The sequence below is a fragment of the Camellia sinensis genome, chromosome 5 (genome assembly GCF_055761805.1).
Source record: "Camellia sinensis isolate YWXY chromosome 5, ASM5576180v1, whole genome shotgun sequence".
In the NCBI taxonomy this organism is placed as follows: Eukaryota; Viridiplantae; Streptophyta; class Magnoliopsida; order Ericales; family Theaceae; genus Camellia; species Camellia sinensis.
Genome location: NC_138965.1, coordinates 172,927,756 through 172,933,966, shown reverse-complemented (window position 1 = coordinate 172,933,966; position 6,211 = coordinate 172,927,756).

Below are 6,211 nucleotides of genomic sequence, written 5' to 3'. Positions count from 1 at the left end.
TGACTCGTTGCCTAAGGCCACGTGTCCGTCATCACCAAAGTTGTCTCGGCTCGGGAACTTAGGTACGATTGGGGAAGGTCACTTCGTGAGCACCCTCGCTCGCCCGATCAAAGAGCGGCCCCTACTAACCATGACATCAAGTTTTGAAAACATTATGCATTCTTATTCCGGTTATTAGCCTAGATTTACTATGTGATGCGCACATCATACAAATATAGACCGGATCACCTGAATTAGAACAACACATCTCATGTTTGTTTTGAAAATGGTTTGCTACTCGCAAGTAGGCTTAAAATGCAGGTTTTGTCACCCTCGGGTGGGCTTACAAAACAAGATGATTTGCCACTCTCAAGTGGGCTTAAAACTCACAGCCAATGTATTATTCCAATTCAAATAACCCAACCTTTACCCACAGGCATTCGGGCAGTTATATCACATAAGCAATTAGCCTCATGGTAAGCATGTTATCATGGCAATCACTCACACACATGCAAGGATGCTAAAGCATAAAACTTACCGAGTACTCCAAGCCAAAACAAAAGCTATGTTAGAGATCCATGCATGATCCTAACTATGCTGGAATGCCTAATGCAACACATGCAAAATGCTACTACAATAGGCTCGACTATTCTACAATGGCATGTGAAATGCTACAACTAACACGTATTCAACTCGGAATTGAAACACAATGCAGGTAGTATGATGCGCCGAGCCCGGTGCATGCAAGACAGATGAATGATGCTAACATGCAAGCATAAGTATGCTAATTGAAACATGCCCTAATCTAACCATCATAAGCTGGTAAATAAAAGGGAGAAAGACGTGGGGTTGGAAGACATACATCACACGCTCGCACACTTATTACAATTGCGCCCTCGCTTGGAGGGTCCGAATAAATAATACAGTCCGAATAAGTACAAAACCCTAATTAATTAACAATTTAACTAAGAAAGCAAGTAAATTAGCATGCAAGCTTATGGACCGCCTCAGCTCTGTTCCAAATGATAAAAGATGCATGCTTGAGTTGCCTGGCGCGAAAATCCATTGCGATGCCCCGATTCACCTCTGTTTGCAATTAATCCCGGAATGCTATGCCAGGCTCTGGAAGGCTGTTGATTTCTGATTTGCTGCAACAGAGAGCAAGAAAGGGGCACAGCAAAGTATTTTCACATATGTATGCATGACTACTCTTTAGGCAGTGTAGTCCTCGATCTTCGTGTCACTAATCACGCATCTCGATGCATGATGACCGAGGAGTCGAATTGTACGACTCGATGTGATATGAATGCACATGAAAACACAGCAAGACCTAAACTCCATCATGGGTAATCCGGAGTGTCGGCGACCGGAAATTGAGACACGTTCCGTCACTCGGAGTACGAAACGTCCCTCGTTTCCCGTGCTTGGGCTAACTCCTATCCCAAACACAATGCAAATGAGAGGGCATACACGATGCGACTAACATACAAACTAGCATACGCAATGCTATGAAATGACATACACAATGCTCGATGTAACATGGCATACACAATGCTCTAACATGCAACCTAGCATACGCAATGCTATGGACCGAAATGACATACGCAATGCATAATGGACTTACACCAAAATGAGTGGACCTCAGCCACACTCACATCAGTGGCCATGAGATGGAAAAGAGACAACCGAAATGCGTGCACACGTGCAGGCATACCGAGGACCGAACCTAAGGCATAAAATGCCACTTTACCAAAGCATGGCAAGGGATGAAAGATGGCATACAAACATGTAATTTCTAGCACTGAAACATGATGCTAAATGGTCCCGAAACATGGAAATATGGCACCCGATGCATAAAATAAGCCCCGAAACTTAAAGCTAGGCACATGTATTGAATTATAACTATGCAAAGCAAGCATTATTTGGCCATGAAGTACAAAGGCAGAGCCAAGGCAGTCCCAAAACATGCACATTTCTAGTTTAAAGCATGGCCAAAAAGTGCTAACATTATGGACTAAAATAGCATGCAAATTTGGCTAGCAAGCATGATTTACATGGCATGTATATGAAGCGTATGAGAACTCATCAAACCAACCAAAAACAGTGAATAAAACATGACAAAATATGCCCAAATAACCACTGAAATGCAGCCAACATGTGCGAAAATGATGAGCTCCTTTGAAAGGGCATGCAAGGGGTTACTCAACACATATATGATGGACACTTAGCATAGAAAAACCAACTCTGGAAATCAAATATGACAGCCCTAAAACTCACAAAAAAGGGCCTGAAATTGATCAATAAAGTATACAATGAAAGGTCCTCTTGAAAGGCCTTGAGGAGGGTTGTTCCACACATGCATGAGAGACATAAAATATGGCCAAAAGGGCCTTGGACAGAGCTAAGTAAACCTCAAAACCCTTAGAAGAAGGCCTGGAACATGACTTCAAAGCATGCAAAAAGGGGTCCATTTGGAAGGCCAACAAGACCACCAAACAAGACAAGGAGAGAGGGGGTCACTCCCCTCTGATTTTGGCTCTCAAAAATGCATTTAAGCCACTGAAAATCCACTAGATTTCAGTGGCTAAGAGGCCAAACCATGGCCAATGCAAGTGCTCTAATGCATAGCCCTGATCATGAAGAGATGAAGCATGCATAGGGGGAAGATAACCCCAAACAGAAAAGAGACCTTAACCAAACGTGAAGAGGAGATTAAAAAAAGATCTTTTTTAGTTTATGACAAATCTCGAAAATATTCACAAGTAAGGCTAAAATATGATGCAAAAAAAGCCCTAAAAGAGAGATAGAGGGTAAGGGGAAGTAGATGACCTCAAACAGCAAAGTGTCCTAAAACAAAGTTGAAGAGGAGATCAAAATAAGACACTTTACAGTTCAGGTCGAGGCCCAGAAATGCTTGCAAATGGGGCTAAGTAATGAAGCAAAATAAGGCTAGAAAAGGAGAAATGAAGACTTACCCTTGTAGAGCCGACCTCCAGCAGCTTCTGGACCAAGTTGGTGAGCTTTCAACCTCTGTAAATGACCTCCAAGGTGCTGGAATGAATGAGGGAGGTGGTAGGCTAAGAGGTGTAGGGTAAAATGGCCAAGAATATGAGTGTTTTGAGGCTTGAAGTATAGAGATAAAGGGTTATATGTATATTTCCAACCAAAAGCTTCTAACCCTTGAAAATGGAGGTGAAGGGTTGATTATATAGAGGGAGGAGGCCATGGCTTCTTGGAGAAGCTAAGAGAGCGGCTCAAAGCTTCTAAAGGAAGCTTGACCAAAGGGGCCAATTCCTCTTTGGAGCCAAGCAAAGGGGTGAAAACCAACTTAAAAGGGGCCAAAACAAAGACAAAACCCTCGGACAGTGGGTCAAGTGTAAAACAGCTGGCACAGCTGGAACATACTCAGAGAGACAAAATTGGCCGACCAGTTCAAAAGGATCAGGGTGGTCGGCCGACCACCTCCCCTGGTCGGCCGACCAGGGGTCAAAAGGTTCAAGCAAAATTGCTGGTTGGCCTACCCAGAAATGTGGCCTTCCAGATGAGTAGAACACAGCCTTGTGGTGAAAAACCAGAAAATGTGACCCAGGAGAGAAAAAAATCAACTTTTTAGAGGGGTTCAAAAGGGTCAAGAGGAATTACTGGTCGGCCTACCCATATTGCTGGCCTCCCAGATGAGCACAACACAATGGTGGTGTGAAAAACCAGAAATTGTGGCTCGAAAGTAAGAAAAACCAGCTTTCTGCAAGAAAAATCGGTTGGAGGAGAGAGAAAAAGGAGAAAGCTGGTTTTTCAGGGGAAAAGGTGGCCTCCCACCATACCACCGCCATCCTAACCATGAAAATAGGGCCCCTGCCAAAAATGGGCCAAGACAGATGCAAACCGGATGTTCAGGGGCCAAAACGCGCGGCCTGGGGCCCCGAAAACTGACTATTAGGCACCGGAGGTGGCGTTCGACCACGAAGTTGGTCTCTCGGGCCACAGTGTCCCTCAAAAGAGAGGAAACAAGGTGTGTGCCAAAAACCAGAGCAAACGGAGGTGGTTAAGCGGTCCCGAACCAAGGCACACGGCTGACGGCTCTTAAAAATCAAAAACTGGGCTCTAAACGGGAAAAATGGCCTACGACCACAAAACGTAGCCTACGGCCACTGAGAGATGGTCTACGAGACCTCTCCCTCCCTTCGGAAAGAGAAAACGGAGGAAACGGGACCTGGTTCGCAAACCGATGCAAAGTGCAAAAGAATCTGGAAGTCCGGAGGTAAGGCTCGCAGCCGAGACTCTGAAATCTCAGAACGAGCACAATATGCAATATCACCGAGCGCTCAATCGGTGACGTCTAAGTCTTAAGGTCGGTCAAAAATAGGGTGCCTATAGTTGCCCCTCTTTGACAGAACTCAAAAGTTAAGAAGTGACAGGAGTGAGTGTCAAAGCCCAGAGACGACCCATTTTTGACAAGGCCGAAGACTTAGACAACGGGCGAGATAAACAGAGACGTGCCCGCAGGCAGGAGGAAAAATGCAACTGACAAAGCAAAAAGCCGAAGGTACCTCATGATCACGCAAATACAGCGAGTTGTAATGAAGCACATATTCACAATAGATGCAACAGTTTTAAGCAAGAATGCAAAGCAACAACTACATTTCATGCAGTTAAGAATGCGGAGAATTATTCAATTCTCGTCACGTCTCGCACGGAGAAGATACAATACATGTGCGGCTCGTCTGGTCGCACCAGCCTCAAATGAACCGTACATACAATATCGTGCCTGCAAGAGAGGAAAACTTAACAAGCACAACATAGTTAGCAACATATGTTCAACGCTATATCGAATGCAGAAAAACGTGGTGCCGATGGGTGAGTGCATCGCCATGCGAGAAGGAACGTGCGTGACAACGCAAGTCAAGCATAAAGGTATGACAATACCCGTGAAACGTGCACAACAGTGCGAGTGGTGTGCATGAGAATGCAAGTGACGTGCATAACAATGCAGAATAAGTGCAGACCCGAATGCATGTTTGTCACAAAATAATGAGCAAAGAAATGCCAGTTCTTGACGAGGGCAACTCAATCGCGACCTCCGGTTTACCTCTCGGAGGGGTCGCAACATATTCAAAAAAGGATACACCTCGCTTTTTGACAAGTAACGATGAGACACGCATCGAAAGTTGGAGTTAAAGTTCCTGTGGAGGGATTTCGCGACGAAAAGTGCACTTTCCTTATACTTTCTCGGGTCCCGGGGACTCCAATCGTCACCAAAATTTGCAGAGACCTTGGAGACCACCTTGGGAACACCACTGACCAGGTTTGGTCCCAGGGGGAGGCCACTGACCAGGTTTGAGGGAGAGAGGTGGTCGGCCTACCAGAAAAGGTGGTCGGCCGACCACCTAGCCCAAATCCGGGGCAATTTGGTCTTTTTGCTCTCATTTCTTTAAATCTACTCAGCCAAACACCTTTTCCTCACAACTCTAACTCCAAAATCAGTCCCTCTACCTTCCTACAGCATTTTCCCTCTCAGATCTGCGCTCCATATGCGTTCTCCAACGCCCCACGCAAAGTTGTTTCACAAAATCTTCCGATTTTCTTCACTTTGAACCGATTAGATTTTGATTTCGGTGCTTCTTTCTTCATTTTCACCACTTGAGGTGAGTTTGTCTCAATATTTGGAAGATTTTCTCAGGAGTTGACTTTTGTTGACTTTTTCATTTCTCGAGAGTTGACTTTTGTTGACTTTTTCCAATGTTGGCTCGTTTTGCTCATTTTTGCTCCTTTTTGCAGATTTTTTGAAATGTCCGGTCACTTTCCTCAGGGTGGAGGTCCTCCAAGCGTCGAAGATGATCCAGATATTGTGGCTCTGCCTCCGAGGGTTCGACCATTTATTCCTGAGAGGTACGACCCTCCGACACATGTCCTCCCTCAGGAAATTTTTTTATCATTTTACTGATTTCGATGATCGAGCACCGGTGGATCTTTTATTGCGGGAGCCGGAGTCCCACCTCTCCCATCAGGCACAGGAGGTATGTACTTCACTTTTACACTTTCTGCCATGTGTAATGTAGTCTGCATTTTCCGTGCATTCCACGCTTTTGCCATGCTTATCTGCTCATTCTAACACATAGCTTGTTCTGAAGACTTTAGCCTATGACACAGCATTCTGTTTGCATTTTGAACACACAGCTTAATCACTTGAATTTCTGAACACACAACCCATAAATTGATTGTGAACTCACTTGTT